At 41.6% G+C, this 26,734-nt stretch overlaps 1 pseudogene; it reads left to right on the top strand.

Moving 5' to 3' along the window:
* The first annotated feature begins 1,381 nt into the window (after positions 1–1,381).
* Positions 1,382–26,734, top strand: part of LOC135552440 (high affinity cAMP-specific and IBMX-insensitive 3',5'-cyclic phosphodiesterase 8A-like) — a 90,962-nt pseudogene continuing 65,609 nt past the window's right edge.

Raw genomic sequence — 26,734 nt, 5'->3', positions numbered from 1 at the left:
TCACAGTGGTCAGGTATTCTGCCGCTGTGTACTCTCTGTGTAGGGACAAATAGCATTCTAGTTTGCTCTGTTTTTTTGTTAATTCTTTCCAATGTGTCAAGTAATTATCTTTTTGTTTTCTCATGATTTGGTTGGGTCTAATTGTGCTGCTGTCCTCGGGCTCTGTAGGGTGTGTCTGTGTTTGTGAACAGAGCCCCAGGACCAGCTTGCTTAGGGGACTCTTCTCCAGGTTCATCTCTCTGTAGGTGATGGCTTTGTTGTGGAAGGTTTGGGAATCGCTTCCTTTTAGGTGGTTATAGAATTTAACGGCTCTTTTCTGGATAATTAGTGGGTATCGGCCTAATTCTGCTCTGCATGCATTATTAGGTGTTCTACGTTGTACACGGAGGATATTTTTGCAGAATTCTGCGTGCAGAGTCTCAATTTGGTGTTTGTCCCATTTTGTGAAGTCTTGGTTGGTGAGCGGACCCCAGACCTCACAACCATAAAGGGCAATGGGCTCTATGACTGATTCAAGTATTTTTAGCCATCCTAATTGGTATGTTGAAATTACTCTCTCTCTCTCTCTGTCTTTACTCTCTCTCTCTGTCTTTACTCTCTTCTTCTGTCTTTACTATCTCTCTCTCTGTCTTTACTATCTCTTTCTGTCTTTACTCTCTTCTGTCTTTACTATCTCTCTCTTTGTCTTTACTATCTCTCTCTGTCTTTACTATCTCTCTCTGTCTTTACTATCTCTCTCTCTGTCTTTACTATCTCTCTCTGTCTTTACTATCTCTCTCTGTCTTTACTATCTCTCTCTCTGTCTTTACTATCTCTCTTTGTCTTTACTATCTCTCTCTTTACTATCTCTCTCTCTGTCTTTACTCTCTCTCTCTCTGTCTTTACTATCTCTCTCTCTGTCTTTACTATCTCTCTCTTTACTATCTCTCTCTCTGTCTTTACTCTCTCTCTCTGTCTTTACTCTCTCTCTCTCTGTATTTACTATCTCTCTCCCTGTCTTTACTATCTCTCGCGCTGTCTTTACTATCTCTCTCTTTACTATCTCTTTCTCTCTCGCTCTGTCTTTACTATCTCTTTCTCTCTCTCTCTGTCTTTACTATCTCTTGCGCTGTCTTTACTATCTCTCTCTTTACTATCTCTTTCTCTCTCTCTCTGTCAAAACTATCTCTCTTTACTATCTTTCTCTCTCTCTCTCTCTGTCTTTACTCTCTCTCACTCTCTTTCTTTAGTCTCTCTCTCATCAGAGTTTAAATTATTTATTTTTCTCTCTACATTCCATTGAGGAGATAGTTCAGAAAGCCTGTCAAGACTATGACATGTTTTGGGGCCTGTGCTGTGTAACTATTGTTTGTCTAACCATTCTCCTTCCTTTTGTTCCAGAACACATTTACCCAGGTGCAGTTTGGACCAATGAGGTTATACGAAGATCATCTTGAGGTACAGTTTCTATTGGTTCCTCTGTTGAATGTCCAGATCAGACTGAGACCTGAGGTAGAGTTTCTATTGGTTCCTCTGTTGAATGTCCAGATCTGACTGAGACCTGAGGTAGAGTTTCTATTGGTTCCTCTGTTGAATGTCCAGATCTGACTGAGACCTGAGGTAGAGTTTCTATTGGTTCCTCTGTTGAATGTCCAGATCTGACTGAGAACTGAGGTAGAGTTTCTATTGGTTCCTCTGTTGAATGTCCTGATCAGATTGGAAACGGTCAACTTTGTGATTTTCCCCAAAACAACAAGGCCAATAATCTCCCATTTGAAAATGATTGAGTGTCTTTAAGACAACAATCCCCCCTTTCAAACATTCAAACAGAAGAAAGAGAAACTGTTAATGGACGCTTTGTGTGTGGCGTACCCTGGTGTTGTCTAGGCAACAGAGTCAAACATCAACCACTATGGACATACTATAATGAACAATGCACGTTATATATGTGTGTGTGTGTGTATGTGTGTGTGTGTGTGTGTGTGTGTGTGTGTGTGTGTGTGTGTGTGTGTGTGTGTGTGTGTGTGTGTGTGTGTGTGTGTGTGTGCGTTCGTGCATGCTTGTGTGCTTGTGTGTGTGTGTGTGTGTGTGTGTGTGTGTGTGTGTGTGTGTGTGTGTGTGTGTGTGTGTGTGTGTGTGTGTGTGTGTGTGTGTGTGTGTGTGTGTGTGTGTGTGTGTGTGTGTGTGTGTGTGCGACATTCTCTGCCCGATGGTCAATGGCTCATTATACTACATCTCTCAAACACTCTGCTCTCTCCTTTGTCTAGTGTTAAACTATCCAGTAGTGAGGTGACGAGAGAGAGAGAGGGGGGGGGGCAGAGAGGGGGTGAGGGGGATAATATAGAGAGAGGGATGAAGGGAGGAGAGAGAGAGACCCAGTGAGAGAGGGGAGGGGCGTCTGTGTGAGAAGGCATTTTTAAACTTTCACTGTAGGTGATTTTAGTTCCTGGAGTGCTTGTGTTATTCTTAGAATGTTCATTGTTCCAGAACACTCAATAACAAATACCCAGTAACCTCTCCTCTAAGTGTTCAGAGTAATTAACCTCTCCTCTAAGTGTTCAGAGTAATTAACCTCTCCTCTAAGTGTTCAGAGTAAGTAACCTCTCCTCTAAGTGTTCAGAGTAATTAACCTATCCTCTAAGTGTTCAGAGTAATTAACCTCTCCTCTAAGTGTTCAGAGTAATTAACCTCTCCTCTAAGTGTTCAGAGTAATTAACCTCTCCTCTAAGTGTTCAGAGTAATTAACCTCTCCTCTAAGTGTTCAGAGTAATTAACCTCTCCTCTAAGTGTTCAGAGTAATTAACCTCTCCTCTAAGTGTTCAGAGTAATTAACCTCTCCTCTAAGTGTTCAGAGTAATTAACCTCTCCTCTAAGTGTCCAGAGTAAGACATGTGTCGTGTTCACAACTAACTAAGGGTGTGTCCCAAATGGCTCCCTATTACCTGCAGTACATACTGTATATAAGGAACAGGGTGCTTTTTGGGACCCAGACGTTGCTGAAGCAGGTTGATTTGATCCATCCCATAGTATTGACGCACACTATTTGCGATAGTTTATACTATCGAGACCCTTTGTTAGCACAGACACAATACCCCATGTAATATGTTTAGCCTTAGTGTGTGAGACATGTCTTTGTTGACCTGGTTAGAGGAGGTGCTGGCTAGCGGAGTAGAACACCTGGTTAGGGGAGGTGCTGGCTAGCGGAGTAGAACACCTGGTTAGAGGAGGTGCTGGCTAGCAGAGTAGAACACCTGGTTAGAGGAGGTGCTGGCTAGCAGAGTAGAACACCTGGTTAGAGGAGGTGCTGGCTAGCAGAGTAGAACACCTGGTTAGGGGAGGTGCTGGCTAGCGGAGTAAAAAACCTGGTTAGGGGAGGTGCTGGCTAGCAGAGTAGAACACCTGGTTAGGGGAGGTGCTGGCTAGCGGAGTAGAACACCTGGTTAGGGGAGGTGCTGGCTAGCAGAGTAGAACTGGCTAGCGGAGTAAAAAACCTGGTTAGAAGAGGTGCTGGCTAGCGGAGTAGAACACCTGTTTAGGGGAGGTGCTGGCTAGCGGAGTAGAACACCTGGTTAGAGGAGGTGCTGGCTAGCAGAGTAGAACACCTGGTTAGAGGAGGTGCTGGCTAGCAGAGTAGAACACCTGGTTAGAGGAGGTGCTGGCTAGCAGAGTAGAACACCTGGTTAGAGGAGGTGCTGGCTAGCAGAGTAGAACACCTGGTTAGAGGAGGTGCTGGCTAGCGGTGTAGAACACTTCCTAGAAAAGAAGAGCCTCACACTCTGTTGAATCTACCAGAAGGAGAAGATATTTCTAGTTTGGAGTAGAAGTCAACTTTCTCTCACTCTTACTCACTCTCTCGCCCCTCCTTTCTCTCTTGATGTCTCGCTCCCTCACTCTCTCTCCTTCTTTCCCTCTCAATGTCTCTCTCCCTCATTCTCTCTCCCCTTCTTTCCCTCTCGATGTCTCTCTCCCTCACTCTCTCTCTCTCCTTCTATCCCTCTCGATGTCTCTCTCCCTCACTCTCTCTCCCCTTCTTTCCCTCTCGATGTCTCTCTCCCTCACTCTCTCTCCCCTTCTTTCCCTCTCCATGTCTCTCTCCCTCACTCCCTCTCCCCTTCTATCCCTCTCTCCCTCACTCCCTCTCCCCTTCTTTCCCTCTCGATGTCTCTCTCCCTCACTCTCTCTCCCCTTCTTTCCCTCTCAATGTCTCTCTCCCTCACTCCCTCTCCCCTTCTTTCCCTCTCGATGTCTCTCTCCCTCACTCTCTCTCCCCTTCTTTCCCTCTCAATGTCTCTCTCCCTCACTCTCTCTCCCCTTCTTTCCCTCTCAATGTCTCTCTCTCATTAAAACGGAATTAAACTAAATTAAAACATTTATTGAACTGTGTAGGAAATCAGCTAAATGTATTGAACGTATTAGAAAACTCATTAATTTGACCAAGTAAACTATAAGACAAGCAAAATGTATCAGTGATTCGTATTTCCCTGCAACTTTCTGAAATGGCACAGGAATGCCCCTGTGTGTGCGTGCGTCCTTTTCATCGGGTCTCAGGGAGGACGTTAGCAGTACGTACGGTCTGACTGGTCTGTGGTATAAACACAGGGCTGTGCCAGATCCAGTGAACTACTACAGGAAGTCTGAATCACAGAGGAGGGCACGTCTAACTGTTTTCCTGTTGTTTTCCAGCATTAGGTACATCTCTGTCACTGCTACAGGTGCAACATTATAGTCCCTGTCATTAAATTACAGAATCATTTTTATATTTATTAGAATGAGTTGTTTAGACCAGCCTTCATCAGTTGTCTACAACATTTACACCCTGCTGAATGGACAGGACAAGTAGTAGATTTCCCATGATTGCCTTCTGAATAGGTTTGTTAGCAGGTTATCTTGTGTTGTGTGGTAAGGTTTCACATCTATCTGAATAGGTTTGTTAGCAGGTTATCTTGTGTTGTGTGGTAAGGTTTCACATCTATCTGAATAGGTTTGTTAGCAGGTTATCTTGTGTTGTGTGGTAAGATTTCACATCTATCTGAATAGGTTTGTTAGCAGGTTATCTTGTGTTGTGTGGTAAGGTTTCACATCTATCTGAATAGGTTTGTTAGCAGGTTATCTTGTGTTGTGTGGTAAGGTTTCACATCTATCTGAATAGGTTTGTTAGCAGGTTATCTTGTGTTGTGTGGTAAGGTTTCACATCTATCTGAATAGGTTTGTTAGCAGGTTATCTTGTGTTGTGTGGTAAGGTTTCACATCTATCTGAATAGGTTTGTTTGCGTAGTACTGTATCGGTATGTTGTAGAGTAAGGTTCATGGGTGTGTTTGCGTAGTACTGTATCAGTATGTTGTAGAGTAAGGTTCATGGGTGTGTTTGCGTAGTACTGTATCAGTATCTTGTAGAGTAAGGTTCATGGGTGTGTTTGCGTAGTACTGTATCAGTATGTTGTAGAGTAAGGTTCATGGGTGTGTTTGCGTAGTACTGCATCAGTATGTTGTAGAGTAAGGTTCATGGGTGTGTTTGCGTAGTACTGTATCAGTGTGTTGTAGAGTAAGGTTCATGGGTGTGTTTGCGTAGTACTGTATCAGTATGTTGTAGAGTAAGGTTCATGGGTGTGTTTGCGTAGTACTGCATCAGTATGTTGTAGAGTAAGGTTCATGGGTGTGTTTGCGTAGTACTGCATCAGTATGTTGTAGAGTAAGGTTCATGGGTGTGTTTGCGTAGTACTGCATCAGTATGTTATAGAGTAAGGTTCATGGGTGTGTTTGCGTAGTACTGCATCAGTATGTTGTAGAGTAAGGTTCATGGGTGTGTTTGCGTAGTACTGCATCAGTATGTTGTAGAGTAAGGTTCATGGGTGTGTTTGCATAGTACTGCATCAGTATGTTGTAGAGTAAGGTTCATGGGTGTGTTTGCGTAGTACTGCATCAGTATGTTGTAGAGTAAGGTTCATGGGTGTGTTTGCGTAGTACTGCATCAGTATGTTGTAGAGTAAGGTTCATGGGTGTGTTTGCATAGTACTGTATCAGTATGTTGTAGAGTAAGGTTCATGGGTGTGTTTGCGTAGTACTGCATCAGTATGTTGTAGAGTAAGGTTCATGGGTGTGTTTGCGTAGTACTGCATCAGTATGTTGTAGAGTAAGGTTCATGGGTGTGTTTGCGTAGTACTGTATCAGTATGTTGTAGAGTAAGGTTCATGGGTGTGTTTGCGTAGTACTGCATCAGTATGTTGTAGAGTAAGGTTCATGGGTGTGTTTGCGTAGTACTGCATCAGTATGTTGTAGAGTAAGGTTCATGGGTGTGTTTGCGTAGTACTGCATCAGTTTGTTGTAGAGTAAGGTTCATGGGTGTGTTTGCGTAGTACTGCATCAGTTTGTTGTAGAGTAAGGTTCATGGGTGTGTTTGCAGACATCTTAAGTCAGACACAGAAAGACGATTTTTCACTCTTATCTGAACGGGTGTGTTTGTGAGCCCAATAAGTAGCTTTACCCACCACTATCTACACTAGCCATCTATCTGAATGTGTGTTAGCAGTAGCTAAGTAGCTTAGCCTTATATACAGTTAGGCTAGTGTGTGTGTTAGCAGTAGCTAAGTAGCTTAGCCTTATCTACAGTTAGGCTAGTGTGTGTGTTAGCAGTAGCTTTACCTTATCTACAGTTAGGCTAATGTGTGTGTTAGCAGTAGCTTTACCTTATCTACAGTTAGGCTAGTGTGTGTGTTGCAGTAGCTTTACCTTATCTACAGTTAGGCTAGTGTGTGTGTTAGCAGTAGCTTTACCTTATCTACAGTTAGGCTAGTGTGTGTGTTAGCAGTAGCTTTACCTTACCTACAGTTTCCCATGTCTGAATAGCTGTGTTAGCAGTAATTAACTTTCCTACCGCTCTGTCTGTCTGTCTGTCTGTCTGTCTGTCTGTCTGTCTGTCTGTCTGTCTGTCTGTCTGTCTGTCTGTAGGCAGTCTGTCTGTAGGCAGTCTGTCTGTCTGTCTGTCTGTCTGTAGGCAGTCTGTCTGTAGGCAGTCTGTCTGTCTGTCTGTCTGTCTGTAGGCAGTCTGTAGGCAGTCTGTCTGTCTGTCTGTAGGCAGTCTACCTGAGAGGACCTGGCCTGGGCCCACATAACATAACCTATATCTAACCTATATCATAACCCTATATCTAATCCTCCTGTCTGCCTGCATGGCTCTGCAGGAATGTTGACTTTTCTAACAACATGCCACTGTGGAATTGTCATCTAATTCCAGACAGCATTCCTGCCTCCATCGCTGCCTCCATCGCTCTGCGATGATGCATCTACCAGTTGGGATATGTATGCTGCCTGTAATGACAAGGGGTGTGAAGATAAGTGGATTATGGTTTGTGTTAGTGCTAAACGAGGCTAGCAGGACCTACAGTAAGTGGATATCATTTGTGTTGCTAGGCTAGCAGGACCTACGTGGAATGTAGTTTGTGTTAGCAACGCTCTGCTAGGCAGGGCTAGGCTATCTGGACCTAAGTTGAATATGGTTTGTGTTAGGCTAAATTACATGGTTTGTGTTAGGCTAAGCTAGGCTAGCTGGACCTAAGCGGAATGTGATTTGTGTTAGCCTAGGCTAGGCTACGTAGCTGGGCCTTGGTGGAATATGGTTTGTGTTAGGCTAGTTTAAGCTAGGCTAGCTAGACCTCAGTAGAAAGTTATTTGTGTTAGCGCTGGGCTAGGTAAGGCCAGAGAGGAAGAGGTTGAAGCGAGAAGGTTTACTCAATGAGAGTGTCGAATTTGGTCAACAAAAAATGGAATTGCTCATTTGCAACGTAAGGTTTATTTGATCTAATAGATGTTACGTAATGGTTTGGTTGTTACGGGTGCACTGATATAAGTGGACGCATGTGGTATTTCTCAAACTTTGAAAAAAATAACTCTATATTGGAGTTGTGCTTGCTGTTCACACGCGTATCCAACCTCTCATTGGCTAGAATGGTTCCACCTGATTTTGCCTCCTTCCTCCTGCCTTCCATTTTTGAAGACATGTATTGTTACAGCGGTCACTCGGCTATCTTGTCAATATAATAGATCATCTTTGGTAAGGCTAGGCAAACTGGGCCTTTTTAAATGGAATATGGTTCAAATAAATGTTATGCTAGGCTAGCTAGCTAGCTGGGCCTTCTTGGAGCCCAGAGGGGCCCTGGTAAGAGTAGGATGCATTTCCCCCACTAATGATTAAGGTTAGGATTGGGGAAGCTGAAGCTGATCGTAGATCTGTGCGTAGGGGAAACCCCTGTGTGCTCTGATGTGTCCTGATTTGGTCTGAGAGGAGACTGGATGAGGTGAAGGGTTAGTGTGACTAAAGCCAGACAATTCATCTTGATGAATCAGCAAATCCCGCCATCCCATCTACGCACGCACCAGTGTTCATTTTGCCACTCTTTTTTTTAGATTTAGTCTAGTCTTAGTCATTTTGTCTTAAATAATCTTAAGTCTTAGTCACATTTTTGTCTTTTGAATAATGATTTACTCTAGTTATTGTCAAAATGACGAAAACAGTGGGGACATTTTAGTCAACTAAATGCCTTGTCTTTTGTCTTTCTTTCTCTGTCTGTCTGTCCTTAACTGTCTGTCGGTCTGTCCTTAACTGTCTGTCGGTCCTTAACTGTCTGTCGGTCTGTCCTTAACTGTCTGTCTGTCCTTAACTATCTGTCGGTCTGTTCTTAACTGTCTGTCGGTCTGTCCTTAACTGTCTGTCGGTCTGTTGGTCTGTCCTTAACTGTCTGTTGGTCTGCCTGTCCTTAACTGTCTGTCGGTCTGTCCTTAACTGTCTGTCGGTCTGTCCTTAACTGTCTGTCGGTCTGTCCTTAACGGTCTGTCTGTCCTTAACTGTCTGTCGGTCTGTCTGTCCTTAACTGTCTGTCGGTCTGTCCTTAACTGTCTGTTGGTCGGTCTGTCCTTAACTGTCTGTCCGAATCGAATCCAAAGTCTCCTGTGTTCGAGTCGATGCCTGAGTGAGTTATAAATGGTTGAGTCACGAGTCCCTATGGCTGAAGTCCAAGTCCCAGTGCTCGAGTCCTGGTCCAAGTGCTCAAGTCTGAGTCAGTGGGTCCCGATTAACTCAAAATAAAGTTATTAACCCAGTCAGATATAGAGGAGTTATTAACCCAGTCAGATATAGAGGAGTTATTTACCCAGTCAGATATAGAGGAGTTATTAACCCAGTCAGATATAGAGGAGTTATTTACCCAGTCAGATATAGAGGAGTTATTAACCCAGTCAGATATAGAGGAGTTATTAACCCAGTCAGATATAGAGGAGTTATTTACCCAGTCAGATATAGAGGAGTTATTAACCCAGTCAGATATAGAGGAGTTATTTACCCAGTCAGATATAGAGGAGTTATTAACCCAGTCAGATATAGAGGAGTTATTAACCCAGTCAGATATAGAGGAGTTATTAAACCAGTCAGATATAGAGGAGTTATTTTCCCCAGTCAGATATAGAGGAGTTATTAACCCAGTCAGAGGAGTTATTAACCCAGTCAGATATAGAGGAGTTATTAACCCAGTCAGATATAGAGTAGTTATTAACCCTGTCAGAGGAGTTATTAACCCAGTCAGATATAGAGGGGTTATTAACCCAGTCAGAGATAGAGGAGTTATTAACCCAGTCAGATATAGAGGAGTTATTAACCCAGTCAGATATAGAGGAGTTATTAACCCAGTCAGAGGAGTTATTAACCCAGTCAGATATAGAGGAGTTATTAACCCAGTCAGATATAGAGGAGTTATTAACCCAGTCAGATATAGAGGAGTTATTAACCCAGTCAGATATAGAGGAGTTATTTTCCCCAGTCAGATATAGAGGAGTTATTAACCCAGTCAGAGGAGTTATTAACCCAGTCAGATATAGAGGAGTTATTTACCCAGTCAGATATAGAGGAGTTATTAACCCAGTCAGATATAGAGTAGTTATTAACCCAGTCAGATATAGAGGAGTTATTAACCCAGTCAGAGGAGTTATTAACCCAGTCAGATATAGAGGAGTTATTAACCCAGTCAGATATAGAGGAGTTATTAACCCAGTCAGATATAGAGGAGTTATTTACCCAGTCAGATATAGAGGGGTTATTAACCCAGTCAGATATAGAGTAGTTATTAACCCAGTCAGATATAGAGGAGTTATTAACCCAGTCAGATATAGAGGAGTTATTTACCCAGTCAGAAATTAGAGGAGTTATTAACACAGTCAGAGGAGTTATTAACCCAGTCAGATATAGAGGGGCTATTAACCCAGTCAGATATAGAGGAGTTATTTACCCAGTCAGATATAGAGGAGTTATTAATCCAGTCAGATATAGAGGAGTTATTAACCCAGTCAGAGGAGTTATTAACCCAGTCATATATAGAGGAGTTATTAACCCAGTCAGATATAGAGGAGTTATTAACCCAGTCAGATATAGAGGAGTTATTAACCCAGTCAGATATAGAGGAGTTATTAACCCAGTCAGAGGAGTTATTTACCCAGTCAGATATAGAGGAGTTATTAACCCAGTCAGATATATAGGAGTTATTAACCCAGTCAGATATAGAGGGGTTATTAACCCAGTCAGAGGAGTTATTTACCCAGTCAGATATAGAGGAGTTATTAACCCAGTCAGATATAGAGGGGTTATTAACCCAGTCAGATATAGAGGGGTTATTAACCCAGTCAGATATAGAGGAGTTATTAACCCAGTCAGAGGAGTTATTAACCCAGTCATATATAGAGGAGTTATTAACCCAGTCAGATATAGAGGAGTTATTAACCCAGTCAGATATAGAGGAGTTATTAACCCAGTCAGATATAGAGGGGTTATTAACCCAGTCAGAGGAGTTATTAACCCAGTCATATATAGAGGAGTTATTAACCCAGTCAGATATAGAGGAGTTATTAACCCAGTCAGATATAGAGGAGTTATTAACCCAGTCAGAGGAGTTATTAACCCAGTCAGATATAGAGGAGTTATTAACCCAGTCAGATATAGAGGAGTTATTTACCCAGTCAGATATAGAGGAGTTATTAACCCAGTCAGATATAGAGGAGTTATTAACCCAGTCAGATATAGAGGAGTTATTTTCCCCAGTCAGATATAGAGGGGTTATTAACCCAGTCAGATATAGAGGAGTTATTAACCCAGTCAGATATAGAGGAGTTATTAACCCAGTCAGAGGAGTTATTAACCCAGTCAGATATAGAGGAGTTATTAACCCAGTCAGATATAGAGGAGTTATTAACCCAGTCAGATATAGAGGAGTTATTAACCCAGACAGATATAGAGGAGTTATTAACCCAGTCAGATATAGAGGGGTTATTAACCCAGTCAGATATAGAGGAGTTATTAACCCAGTCAGATATAGAGGAGTTATTAACCCAGTCAGATATAGAGGAGTTATTTACCCAGTCAGATATTAGAGGAGTTATTATCACAGTCAGAGGAGTTATTAACCCAGTCAGATATAGAGGGGTTATTAACCCAGTCAGATATAGAGGAGTTATTAACCCAGTCAGATATAGAGGAGTTATTAACCCAGTCAGAGGAGTTATTAACCCAGTCAGATATAGAGGAGTTATTTACCCAGTCAGATATAGAGGAGTTATTAACCCAGTCAGATATAGAGGAGTTATTAACCCAGTCAGAGGAGTTATTAACCCAGTCAGATATAGAGGAGTTATTAACCCAGTCAGATATAGAGGAGTTATTAACCCAGTCAGATATAGAGGAGTTATTAACCCAGTCAGATATAGAGGAGTTATTTTCCCCAGTCAGATATAGAGGAGTTATTAACCCAGTCAGAGGAGTTATTAACCCAGTCAGATATAGAGGAGTTATTAACCCAGTCAGATATAGAGGAGTTATTAACCCAGTCAGAGGAGTTATTAACCCAGTCAGATATAGAGGAGTTATTTACCCAGTCAGATATAGAGGAGTTATTAACCCAGTCAGATATAGAGTAGTTATTAACCCAGTCAGATATAGAGGAGTTATTAACCCAGTCAGAGGAGTTATTAACCCAGTCAGATATAGAGGAGTTATTAACCCAGTCAGATATAGAGGAGTTATTAACCCAGTCAGATATAGAGGAGTTATTTACCCAGTCAGATATAGAGGGGTTATTAACCCAGTCAGATATAGAGTAGTTATTAACCCAGTCAGATATAGAGGAGTTATTAACCCAGTCAGATATAGAGGAGTTATTTACCCAGTCAGAAATTAGAGGAGTTATTAACACAGTCAGAGGAGTTATTAACCCAGTCAGATATAGAGGGGCTATTAACCCAGTCAGATATAGAGGAGTTATTTACCCAGTCAGATATAGAGGAGTTATTAATCCAGTCAGATATAGAGGAGTTATTAACCCAGTCAGAGGAGTTATTAACCCAGTCATATATAGAGGAGTTATTTTCCCCAGTCAGATATAGAGGAGTTATTAACCCAGTCAGATATATAGGAGTTATTAACCCAGTCAGATATAGAGGGGTTATTAACCCAGTCAGAGGAGTTATTAACCCAGTCATATATAGAGGAGTTATTTACCCAGTCATATATAGAGGAGTTATTAACCCAGTCAGATATAGAGGGGTTATTAACCAAGTCAGAGGAGTTATTAACCCAGTCATATATAGAGGAGTTATTAACCCAGTCAGATATAGAGGAGTTATTAACCCAGTCAGATATAGAGGAGTTATTAACCCAGTCAGAGGAGTTATTTACCCAGTCAGATATAGAGGAGTTATTAACCCAGTCAGATATATAGGAGTTATTAACCCAGTCAGATATAGAGGGGTTATTAACCCAGTCAGAGGAGTTATTTACCCAGTCAGATATAGAGGAGTTATTAACCCAGTCAGATATAGAGGGGTTATTAACCCAGTCAGATATAGAGGAGTTATTAACCCAGTCAGAGGAGTTATTAACCCAGTCATATATAGAGGAGTTATTAACCCAGTCAGATATAGAGGAGTTATTAACCCAGTCAGATATAGAGGAGTTATTAACCCAGTCAGATATAGAGGGGTTATTAACCCAGTCAGAGGAGTTATTAACCCAGTCATATATAGAGGAGTTATTAACAGTCAGATATAGAGGAGTTATTAACCCAGTCAGATATAGAGGAGTTATTAACCCAGTCAGAGGAGTTATTAACCCAGTCAGATATAGAGGAGTTATTAACCCAGTCAGATATAGAGGAGTTATTTACCCAGTCAGATATAGAGGAGTTATTAACCCAGTCAGATATAGAGGAGTTATTAACCCAGTCAGATATAGAGGAGATATTTACCCCAGTCATATATAGAGGGGTTATTAACCCAGTCAGATATAGAGGAGTTATTAACCCAGTCAGATATAGAGGTCAGTTATTAACCCAGTCAGATATAGAGGAGTTATTAACCCAGTCAGATATAGAGGAGTTATTAACCCAGTCAGATATAGAGGAGTTATTAACCCAGTCAGAGTTATTAACCCAGTCAGGAGTTATTAACCCAGTCAGATATAGAGGAGTTATTAACCCAGTCAGATATAGAGGAGTTATTTACCCAGTCAGATATAGAGGAGTTATTAACCCAGTCAGATATAGAGGAGTTATTAACCCAGTCAGATATAGAGGAGTTATTAACCCAGTCAGATATAGAGGAGTTATTAACCCAGTCAGATATTAGAGGAGTTATTATCACAGTCAGAGGAGTTATTAACCCAGTCAGATATAGAGGAGTTATTAACCCAGTCAGATATAGAGGAGTTATTACCCAGTCAGATATAGAGGAGTTATTAACCCAGTCAGATATAGAGGGGTTATTAACCCAGTCAGATATAGAGGGGTTATTAACCCAGTCAGATATAGAGGAGTTATTAACCCAGTCAGATATAGAGGAGTTATTAACCCAGTCAGAAGAGTTATTAACCCAGTCAGAGGAGTTATTAACCCAGTCAGATATAGAGGAGTTATTAACCCAGTCAGAAGAGTTATTAACCCAGTCAGAGGAGTTATTAACCCAGTCAGATATAGAGGAGTTATTAACCCAGTCAGATATAGAGGAGTTATTAACCCAGTCAGATATTAGAGGAGTTATTAACCCAGTCAGAGGAGTTATTAACCCAGTCATATATAGAGGAGTTATTAACCCAGCCAGATATATAGGAGTTATTAACCCAGTCAGATATAGAGGAGTTATTAACCCAGTCAGAGTTATTAACCCAGTCATATAGGAGTTATTAACCCAGTCAGATATATAGGAGTTATTAACCCAGTCAGATATAGTTATTAACCCAGTCAGATATAGAGGAGTTATTAACCCAGTCAGATATCAGAGGGGTTATTAACCCAGTCAGAGGAGTTATTACCCAGTCAGATATAGAGGGGTTATTAACCCAGTCAGAGGATATAGTCAGGAGTTATTACCCAGTCAGATATCAGATATCAGATAGGGGTTATTAACCCAGTCAGATATAGAGGAGTTATTAACCCAGTCAGATACAGAGGAGTTATTAACCCAGTCAGATATAGAGGAGTTATTAATCCAGTCAGAGGGGTTATTAACCCTGTCAGATATAGAGGAGTTATTAACCCAGTCAGATACAGAGGAGTTATTAACCCAGTCAGATATAGAGGAGTTATTAATCCAGTCAGAGGAGTTATTAACCCAGTCAGATATAGAGGAGTTATTAACCCAGTCAGATACAGAGGAGTTATTAACCCAGTCAGATATAGAGGAGTTATTAATCCAGTCAGAGGAGTTATTAACCCAGTCAGATATAGAGGAGTTATTAACCAAGTCAGATATAGAGGAGTTATTAACCCAGTCAGATATAGAGGAGTTATTAACCCAGTCAGATATTGTGTTACCATGGCTATGTTCAGTAGGCTACTGGTAATGTTACCATGGCTACACTCAATAGGCTACTGGTAATGTTACCATGGCTACACTCAGTAGGCTACTGGTAATGTTACCATGGCTACACTCAGTAGGCTACTGGTAATGTTACCAAGGCCAAGTTGTAAAACTTTCTCGAACGTTGTAGATAGAAATTCCTTGAATAGAGCCGTTTTTATTCCTTATACAACATGTCAGATCGGCATGTTTATTCTTCATAGCATATTTCTATCTAAACGTTGCGTCCAACTGAACACACCCCAGGTTGTTAGCTATAGCTAGTTAATGAGGTAACATGACTGAACAAGGTTTTAGCCTAAAGAAAGGAACTATAGAAAGAAAACAAACGTAGCGCCGGCTCGAATCAAGACGTTTTTCTCTGAGGAAAAGGAGGAGACTTGGCTACGTTGGCTAAGGATCCTGTATATGAAATGCAGAGGGAAAACTGGGAGGGCCAGACTATAATTTCAGACAGCCTACTTTTCTATAACCTATTCAAGGGAGAGAAAAACATAGCTCGACTGTTGTTTTACTATTAAACTCAATGCTGCTATTGTTTTTAATTTCCTGAAGCAGCTCCAGACAAAGGGGAGCTAACTAGAAGGCTGCTGATGACTAGTTATTAGCTAAAAGGTGAACTAAGAAAGTCGCCTGCGAGATGGGTATAATCGGAGGCGGAGCCAGTCTGCCTGTCTTCCTACACTCATCTCTTTCTCCCCTGCAGCTCACCAGCTGAGTCTGTGTGTGCTGGGTTTGATGCTGGGTTTGATGCATCCTTCCCACTGCTGAACTATAGCTGCGCTTTGCATCTGTCCTGCTAATATTAATTGTGCTTATTACTAAAAAGCTTTCAATCTTTTCAAAAAAAATGTTATCATGTCCACGTAGTAGTCAGATTTTAGTCACAAAGATAATTTTGTCTTGTTTTAGTGAACTGAAATGAAAAATCATTTTTGTAAAAAATTTCTTGTCTGTTATAGTCTCATCAATTGCCACTGCCATCATTTGCCACTGAAAAATAGGTGTTTGACAAATATTTGACCTCCTAGCTCCTAGCCTCCTCGCTCCTGGCTTCCTAGCTCCTGTCCTCCTAGCTCCTGGCCTCCTAGCTCCTGGCCTCCTAGCTCCTGGCCTCCTAGCTCCGAGCCTCCTAGCTCCTGTCCTCCTAGCTCCTGGCCTCCTAGCTCCCGGCCTCCAAGCTCCTGGCCTCCTGTCCTCCTAGCTCCTAGCCTCCTGACTCCTGGCCTCCTAGCTCCTGGCCTCCTAGCCTCCTAGCCTCCTAACTCCTGGCCTCCTAGCTCCTGGCCTCCTGTCCTCCTAGCTCCTAGTCTCCTAACTCCTGGCCTCCTAGCTCCTGGCCTCCTAGCTCCTGGCCTCCTAGCTCCTGTCCTCCTAGCTCCTGTCCTCCTAGCTCCTAGCCTAACTCCTGGCCTCCTAGCTCCTGGCCTCCTAGCTGCTGGCCTCCTAGCTCCTAGCCTCCTAGCTCCTAGCCTCCTAGCTCCTGGCCTCCTAACTCCTGGCCTCCTACCTACTGGCCTCCTAGCTCCTAGCCTCCTAGCTCCTAGCCTCCTAGCTCCTGGCCTCCTGGACTGTAAGTGAACAGAGAGACGTCTTTGTACCTTTAACTCAATTTTGCAGTTGTGATGCAAGCCGTGAGACTGCTGAACAAACTTCCCATTCTGTACATTGATTGTGTCTCCTGCCAACTGGTCCACGATGACGTCTGTTAGGCCCAGTGACTCATCTAGCTACCTGCCTTCTCTCTCTCTGTGTGTGTGTGTGTGTGTGTGTGTGTGTGTGTGTGTGTGTGTGTGTGTGTGTGTGTGTGTGTGTGTGTGTGTGTGTGTGTGTGCGCGCGAAACCTAGATGCCACTTAAAAGCCGTGGATTAACGCAAGCAAGGGGTTATGTGAAAGTATGCTGCTCGGTAGGAGGGTGTATGTGTACACTCACTGACTGTGTGTGGTTGTGTGTGCGCACAGTGTCTCCCATTACAGGTACAGTTAGTATTTCACCTTTAACCTCTCCCCTTACAGCTACAGTTAGTATTTAACCTTTAACCTCTCCCTTTACAGGTACAGTTAGTATTTCACCTTTAACCTTTAACCTCTCCCATTACAGGTACAGTTAGTATTTAACCTTTAACCTCTCCCATTACAGGTACAGTTAGTATTTAACCTTTAACCTCTCCCCTTATAGGTACTGTTAGTATTTGACCTTTAACCCCTAACCTCTCCCCTTACAGGTACAGTTAGTATTTGACATTTAACCTCTAACCTCTCCCCTTACATGTACTGTTAGTATTTGACATTTAACCTCTAACCTCTCCCCTTACAGGTACTGTTAGTATTTGACATTTAACCTCTCCCCTTACAGGTACTGTTAGTATTTGACATTTAACCTCTCCCCTTACAGGTACAGTTAGTATTTGACCTTTAACCCCTAACCTCTCCCCTTACAGGTACTGTTAGTATTTGCCAAAGAGGACAGCCAGAATAATGGGTTCTGCTGGGCGTGTGAGAAGGCCAACTTCAGGTGTAACGTGGCGAGGACGCCAGAGGCAGCGCTGGAGTGTTTCCAGGAAAAGCACCACGACCTCGTCATCATCGACCACAGACATTCCAGATACTTCGACGCTGAATCACTATGCCGGTACGTTACCTTGTTATATCAGTAGGTTAGGTATATGCTGGTATGTTATATCAGTAGGTTAGGTATATGCTGGTATGTTATATCAGTAGGTTAGGTATATGCTGGTATGTTATATCAGTAGGTTAGGTATATGCTGGTACGTTATATCAGTAGGTTAGGTATATGCTGGTATGTTATATCAGTAGGTTAGGTATATGCTGGTATGTTATATCAGTAGGTTAGGTATATGCTGGTATGTTATATCAGTAGGTTAGGTATATGCTGGTACGTTATATCAGTAGGTTAGGTATATGCTGGTATGTTATATCAGTAGGTTAGGTATATGCTGGTATGTTACCTTGTTATATCAGTAGGTTAGGTATATGCTGGTATGTTACCTTGTTATATCAGTAGGTTAGGTATATGCTGGTATGTTATATCAGTAGGTTAGGTATATGCTGGTATGTTATATCAGTAGGTTAGGTATATGCTGGTATGTTATATCAGTAGGTTAGGTATATGCTGGTATGTTATATCATTAGGTTAGGTATATGCTGGTATGTTATATCAGTAGGTTAGGTATATGCTGGTATGTTATATCAGTAGGTTAGGTATATGCTGGTACGTTATATCAGTAGGTTAGGTATATGCTGGTACGTTACCTTGTTATATCAGTAGGTTAGGTATATGCTGGTATGTTATATCAGTAGGTTAGGTATATGCTGGTATGTTATATCAGTAGGTTAGGTATATGCTGGTATGTTACCTTGTTATATCAGTAGGTTAGGTATATGCTGGTATGTTATATCAGTAGGTTAGGTATATGCTGGTATGTTATATCAGTAGGTTAGGTATATGCTGGTATGTTACCTTGTTATATCAGTAGGTTAGGTATATGCTGGTATGTTATATCAGTAGGTTAGGTATATGCTGGTATGTTACCTTGTTATATCAGTAGGTTAGGTATATGCTGGTATGTTATATCAGTAGGTTAGGTATATGCTGGTATGTTATATCAGTAGGTTAGGTATATGCTGGTACGTTACCTTGTTATATCAGTAGGTTAGGTATATGCTGGTATGTTACCTTGTTATATCAGTAGGTTAGGTATATGCTGGTATGTTATATCAGTAGGTTAGGTATATGCTGGTATGTTATATCAGTAGGTTAGGTATATGCTGGTATGTTATATCAGTAGGTTAGGTATATGCTGATGCGTTACCTTGTTACCTTGTTATATCAGTAGGTTAGGTATATGCTGGTATGTTATATCAGTAGGTTAGGTATATGCTGATATGTTATATCATGCTGATATGTTATATAGGTTAGGTATATGCTGGTATGTTATATCAGTAGGTTAGGTATATGCTGGTATGTTATATCAGTAGGTTAGGTATATGCTGGTATGTTATATCAGTAGGTTAGGTATATGCTGGTATGTTATATCAGTAGGTTAGGTATATGCTGGTATGTTACCTTGTTATATCAGTAGGTTAGGTATATGCTGGTATGTTATATCAGTAGGTTAGGTATATGCTGGTATGTTACCTTGTTATATCAGCAGGTTAGGTATATGCTGGTATGTTATATCAGTAGGTTAGGTATATGCTGGTATGTTACCTTGTTATATCAGCAGGTTAGGTATATGCTGGTATGTTATATCAGTAGGTTAGGTATATGCTGGTATGTTATATCAGTAGGTTAGGTATATGCTGGTATGTTATATCAGTAGGTTAGGTACAGTGCTTTGCGAAAGTATTCGGCCCCCTTGAACTTTGCGACCTTTTGCCACATTTCAGGCTTCAAACATAAAGATATAAAACTGTATTTTTTTGTGAAGAATCAACAACAAGTGGGACACAATCATGAAGTGGAACGACATTTATTGGATATTTCAAACTTTTTTAACAAATCAAAAACTGAAAAATTGGGTGTGCAAAATTTTTCAGCCCCCTTAAGTTAATACTTTGTAGCGCCACCTTTTGCTGCGATGACAGCTGTAAGTTGCTTGGGGTATGTCTCTATCAGTTTTGCACATCGAGAGACTGACATTTTTTCCCATTCCTCCTTGCAAAACAGCTCGAGCTCAGTGAGGTTGGATGGAGAGCATTTGTGAACAGCAGTTTTCAGTTCTTTCCACAGATTCTCGATTGGATTCAGGTCTGGACTTTGACTTGGCCATTCTAACACCTGGATATGTTTATTTTTGAACCATTCCATTGTAGATTTTGCTTTATGTTTTGGATCATTGTCTTGTTGGAAGACAAATCTCCGTCCCAGTCTCAGGTCTTTTGCAGACTCCATCAGGTTTTCTTCCAGAATGGTCCTGTATTTGTCTCCATCCATCTTCCCATCAATGTTAACCATCTTCCCTGTCCCTGCTGAAGAAAAGCAGGCCCAAACCATGATGCTGCCACCACCATGTTTGACAGTGGGTATGGTGTGTTCAGGGTGTTGCTTTTACGCCAAACATAACATTTTGCATTGTTGCCAAAAGGTTCAATTTTGGTTTCATCTGACCAGAGCACCTTCTTCCACATGTTTGGTGTGTCTCCCAGGTGGCTTGTGGCAAACTTTAAACGACACTTTTTATGGATATCTTTAAGAAATGGCTTTCTTCTTGCCACTCTTCCATAAAGGCAAAATTTGTGCAATATACGACTGATTGTTGTCCTATGGACAGAGTCTCCCACCTCAGCTGTAGATCTCTGCAGTTCATCCAGAGTGATCATGGGCCTCTTGGCTGCATCTCTGATCAGTCTTCTCCTTGTATGAGCTGAAAGTTTAGAGGGACGGCCAGGTCTTGGTAGATTTGCAGTGGTCTGATACTCCTTCCATTTCAATATTATCGCTTGCACAGTGCTCCTTGGGATGTTTAAAGCTTGGGAAATCTTTTTGTATCCAAATCCGGCTTTAAACTTCTTCACAACAGTATCTCGGACCTGCCTGGTGTGTTCCTTGTTCTTCATGATGCTCTCTGCGCTTTTAACGGACCTCTGAGACTATCACAGTGCAGGTGCATTTATACGGAGACTTGATTACACACAGGTGGATTGTATTTATCATCATTAGTCATTTAGGTCAACATTGGATCATTCAGAGATCCTCACTGAACTTCTGGAGAGAGTTTGCTGCACTGAAAGTAAAAGGGCTGAATAATTTTGCACGCCCAATTCTTCAGTTTTTGATTTGTTAAAAAAGTTTGAAATATCCAATAAATGTCGTTCCACTTCATGATTGTGTCCCACTTGTTGTTGATTCTTCACAAAAAAATACAGTTTTATATCTTTATGTTTGAAGCCTGAAATGTGGCAAAAGGTCGCAAAGTTCAAGGGGGGCGAATACTTTCGCAAGGCACTGTATATGCTGGTATGTAATATCAGTAGGTTAGGTATATGCTGGTATGTTACCTTGTTATATCAGTAGGTTAGGTATATGCTGGTATGTTACCTTGTTATATCAGTTGCTGGTGTGTTACTATGCTGGTGTGTTACTATGCTGGTGTGTTACTATGCTGGTGTGTTACTATGCTGTTATGTTACTATGCTGTTATGTTACTATGCTGGTGTGTTACTATGCTGGTGTGTTACTATGCTGGTGTGTTACTATGCGGGTGTGTGCTATGCTGGTATGTTACTATGCTGGTATGTTACTATGCTGGTATGTTACTATGCCTGTGTGTTACTATGCTGATATGTTACTATGTTGGTTTGTTACTATGCTGGTATGTTACTATGCTGGTGTGTTACTTTGCTGGTGTGTTACTATGCCTGTGTGTTACTATGCTGGTATGTTACTATGCCTGTGTGTTACTATGCTGGTGTGTTACTATGCTGGTGTGTTGCTATGCTGGTTGGTTACTATGCTGGTGTGTTGCTATGCTGGTTGGTTACTATGCCCGTGTGTTACTATACCGGTGTGTTACTATGCTGGTGTGTTACTATGCTGTTATGTTACTATGCTGTTATGTTACTATGCCTGTGTGTTACTCTGCTGGTGTGTTACTATGCTGGTATGTTACTATGCTGGTATGTTACTATGCTGGTATGTTACTATGCCTGTGTGTTACTCTGCTGGTGTGTTACTATGCTGGTGTGTTACTATGCTTGTATGTTAATATGCTGGTGTGTTACTATGCTGGTATGTTACTATGCCTGTGTGTTACTATGCTGGTGTGTTACTATGCTGGTGTGTTACTATGCTGGTGTGTTACTATGCTGGTGTGTTACTATCCTGGTGTGTTACTATGCTGGTGTGTTACTATGCTGGTGTGTTACTATGCTGGTGTGTTACTATGCTGGTGTGTTACTATGCTGTTATGTTACTATGCTGGTGTGTTACTATGCTGGTGTGTTACTATGCTGGTGTGTTACTATGCTGGTGTGTTACTATGCTGGTGTGTTACTATGCTGTTGTGTTACTATCCTGGTGTGTTACTATGCTGGTGTGTTACTATGCTGGTGTGTTACTATGCTGGTGTGTTACTATGCTGGTGTGTTACTATGCTGGTGTGTTACTATGCTGGTGTGTTACTATGCTGGTGTGTTACTATGCTGGTGTGTTACTATCCTGGTGTGTTACTATGCTGGTGTGTTACTATGCTGGTGTGTTACTATGCTGGTGTGTTACTATGCTGGTGTGTTACTATGCTGTTATGTTACTATGCTGGTGTGTTACTATGCTGGTGTGTTACTATGCTGGTGTGTTACTATGCTGGTGTGTTACTATCCTGGTGTGTTACTATGCTGGTGTGTTACTATGCTGGTGTGTTACTATCCTGGTGTGTTACTATGCTGGTGTGTTACTATGCTGGTGTGTTACTATGCTGTTATGTTACTATGCTGGTGTGTTACTATGCTGGTGTGTTACTATGCTGGTGTGTTACTATGCTGGTGTGTTACTATGCTGGTGTGTTACTATGCTGGTGTGTTACTATCCTGGTGTGTTACTATGCTGGTGTGTTACTATGCTGGTGTGTTACTATGCTGGTGTGTTACTATGCTGGTGTGTTACTATGCTGGTGTGTTACTATGCTGGTGTGTTACTATCCTGGTGTGTTACTATGCTGGTGTGTTACTATGCTGGTGTGTTACTATGCTGGTGTGTTGCTATGCTGGTTGGTTACTATGCTGGTGTGTTACTATGCTGGTGTGTTACTATGCTGGTGTGTTGCTATGCTGGTTGGTTACTATGCTGGTGTGTTGCTATGCTGGTTGGTTACTATGCCCGTGTGTTACTATATAAATGCAGCATCCTAATGCAGCACCCTGATGCAGCATCCTAATACAGCATCCTGATGTAGCATCCTAATGCAGCATCCTAATACAGCATCCTAATATCCAGCATCCTAATACATCCTAATGCATCCAGCATCCTAATACAGCATCCTAATACAGCATCCTGATGTAGCATCCTGATGTAGCATCCTAATGCAGCATCCTAATACAGCATCCTAATACAGCATCCTGATGTAGCATCCTAATGCAGCATCCTAATACAGCATCCTAAAACAGCATCCTGATGTAGCATCCTGATGTAGCATCCTAATTCAGCATCCTGATGTAGCATCCTGATGTAGCATCCTGATGTAGCATCCTAATGCAGCATCCTAATGCAGCATCCTAAAACAGCATCCTGATGTAGCATCCTGATGTAGCATCCTAATACAGCATCCTGGTGCAGCACCCTGATGCAGCATCCTTACTGACTGGATGGGTTTACCAAATTGGAACGATGGGTTTTCTAGTTTCTGCGGTGTGCCTGACCTCAGTCCCCTGCTACCTGGTGAAGTCAGGTCCCTTCTCAACGAGCAACAACTCCCCCCCTCCTCCTCCCCCTCCACACACCACTCTATCTTTAGCTCGGGCCCAAACCAAAAACAAGTTTACAAACATTAATTGACTCTGGCCATAGCCTGTATGTTAACTTTATTCATCTTGGCCAGTCTATAGGTTCAGTGTACACGCAGGGCTCTCTGTGGAGAACTAAAGCTTCTTTATGGTGACTGGCTGAAGAGAAACCACATCCAGATGACCATGACTGCTACACTGCATTCTTTCACTGGGCCAAGATCTGCTCGTGGAGCTACACCACAGGGCCTAGGCCTGCTCACGGAGCTGCACCACAGGGCCTAGGCCTGCTCACGGAGCTGCACCACAGGGCCTAGGCCTGCTCACAGAGCTGCACCAATCCTGCACACAGGCCTGAATCAGAGCTGCACCATAGGGTCTAGACCTGCTCATGGAGTTGCACCACAGGGCCTAGGCCTGCTCATGGCTGCAGAATCACGGAGCTGCACCAATCCTTCACACAGAGCTTTGGTCTGGGAGAATCAGAGCTGCACCAGAAGGTCTAGGCCTCTCTGGCCATTGATTTGGTCTGGGAGTTTTCTAGCTACCAATGATAAATGCTGTCTTTGTTGCACCACAGGCCTAGGCCTGCTGAGCTGCACCACAGGGCCTAGGCCTACTCACGGAGCTGCACCAATCCTTCACACAGAGTCTTTGGTCTGGGAGAATCAGAGCTGCATCCAGAAGGTCTAGGCCTGCTCCATTGATTTGATGCTCTTTGGTATGTTTTCTAGCTAAATGATAAATGTCTGTCTTTGTTTTCCCTTCAGGTACCGATCAGGGCGGCCTCTTCAGAAAACACTGTGATATCGCTGCACACATCTGGTATGTCACTATGATCATAGTCTCCCTATCCTCTATGTCACTGATCATAGTCTCCATCTATATACCAGTCACTATGATCATAGTCTCCATCTATATACCAGTCACTATGATCATAGTCTCCATCTATATACCAGTCACTATGATCATAGTCTCCATCTATATACCAGTCACTATGATCATAGTCTCCATCTATATACCAGTCACTATGATCATAGTCTCCATCTATATACCAGTCACTATGATCATAGTCTCCATCTATATACCAGTCACTATGATCATAGTCTCCATCTTATATACCAGTCACTATGATCATAGTCTCCATCTATATACCAGTCACTATGATCATAGTCTCCATCTATATACCAGTCACTATGATCATAGTCTCCATCTATATACCAGTCACTATGATCATAGTCTCCATCTATATACCAGTCACTATGATCATAGTCTCCATCTATATACCAGTCACTATGATCATAGTCTCCATCTATATACCAGTCACTATGATCATAGTCTCCATCAGTCACTATGATACCAGTCACTATGATCATAGTCTCCATCTATATACCAGTCACTATGATCACCAGTCACTAGATCATCTCCATCTATATACCAGTCACTATGATCATAGTCTCCATCTATATACCAGTCACTATGATCATAGTCTCCATCTATATACCAGTCACTATGATCATAGTCTCCATCTATATACCAGTCACTATGATCATAGTCTCCATCTATATACCAGTCACTATGATCATAGTCTCCATCTATATACCAGTCACTATGATCATAGTCTCCATCTATATACCAGTCACTATGATCATAGTCTCCATCTATATACCAGTCACTATGATCATAGTCTCCATCTATATACCAGTCACTATGATCATAGTCTCCATCTATATACCAGTCACTATGATCATAGTCTCCATCTATATACCAGTCACTATGATCATAGTCTCCATCTATATACCAGTCACTATGATCATAGTCTCCATCTATATACCAGTCACTATGATCATAGTCTCCATCTATATACCAGTCACTATGATCATAGTCTCCATCTATATACCAGTCACTATGATCATAGTCTCCATCAGTCACTATACCAGTCTATATACAGTCACTATGATCATAGTCTCCATCTATATACCAGTCACTATGATCATAGTCTCCATCTACCAGTCACTATATACCAGTCACTATGATCATAGTCTCCATCTATATACCAGTCACTATGATCATAGTCTCCATCTATATACCAGTCTATGATCTCTTATGATCATAGTCTCCATCTATATACCAGTCACTATGATCATAGTCTCCATCTATATACCAGTCACTATGATCATAGTCTCCATCTATATACCAGTCACTATGATCATAGTCTCCATCTATATACCAGTCACTATGATCATAGTCTCCATCTATATACCAGTCACTATGATCATAGTCTCCATCTATATACCAGTCACTATGATCATAGTCTCCATCTATATACCAGTCACTATGATCATAGTCTCCATCTATATACCAGTCACTATGATCATAGTCTCCATCTATATACCAGTCACTATGATCATAGTCTCCATCTATATACCAGTCACTATGATCATAGTCTCCATCTATATACCAGTCACTATGATCATAGTCTCCATCTATATACCAGTCACTATGATCATAGTCTCCATCTATATACCAGTCACTATGATCATAGTCTCCATCTATATACCAGTCACTATGATCATAGTCTCCATCTATATACCAGTCACTATGATCATAGTCTCTCCATCTATATACCAGTCACTATGATCATAGTCTCCATCTATATACCAGTCACTATGATCATAGTCTCCATCTATATACCAGTCACTATGATCATAGTCTCCATCTATATACCAGTCACTATGATCATAGTCTCCATCTATATACCAGTCACTATGATCATAGTCTCATCTATATACCAGTCTCCAGTCTCATCTATATACCAGTCACTATGATCATAGTCTCCATCTATATACCAGTCACTATGATCATAGTCTCCATCTATATACCAGTCACTATGATCATAGTCTCCATCTATATACCAGTCACTATGATCATAGTCTCCATCTATATACCAGTCACTATGATCATAGTCTCATCTATATACCAGTCACTATGATCATAGTCTCCATCTATATACCAGTCACTATGATCATAGTCTCCATCTATATACCAGTCACTATGATCATAGTCTCCATCTATATACCAGTCACTATGATCATAGTCTCCATCTATATACCAGTCACTATGATCATAGTCTCCATCTATATACCAGTCACTATGATCATAGTCTCCATCTATATACCAGTCACTATGATCATAGTCTCCATCTATATACCAGTCACTATGATCATAGTCTCCATCTATATACCAGTCACTATGATCATAGTCTCCATCTATATACCAGTCACTATGATCATAGTCTCCATCTATATACCAGTCACTATGATCATAGTCTCCATCTATATACCAGTCACTATGATCATAGTCTCCATCTATATACCAGTCACTATGATATGATCATACACAGTCTATGAT

Source organism: Oncorhynchus masou, chromosome 2, assembly GCF_036934945.1.
Source record: "Oncorhynchus masou masou isolate Uvic2021 chromosome 2, UVic_Omas_1.1, whole genome shotgun sequence".
In the NCBI taxonomy this organism is placed as follows: Eukaryota; Metazoa; Chordata; class Actinopteri; order Salmoniformes; family Salmonidae; genus Oncorhynchus; species Oncorhynchus masou.
Note: the sequence above shows the minus strand (reverse complement) of the source record. Positions and strands in the feature narration are given on the sequence as shown.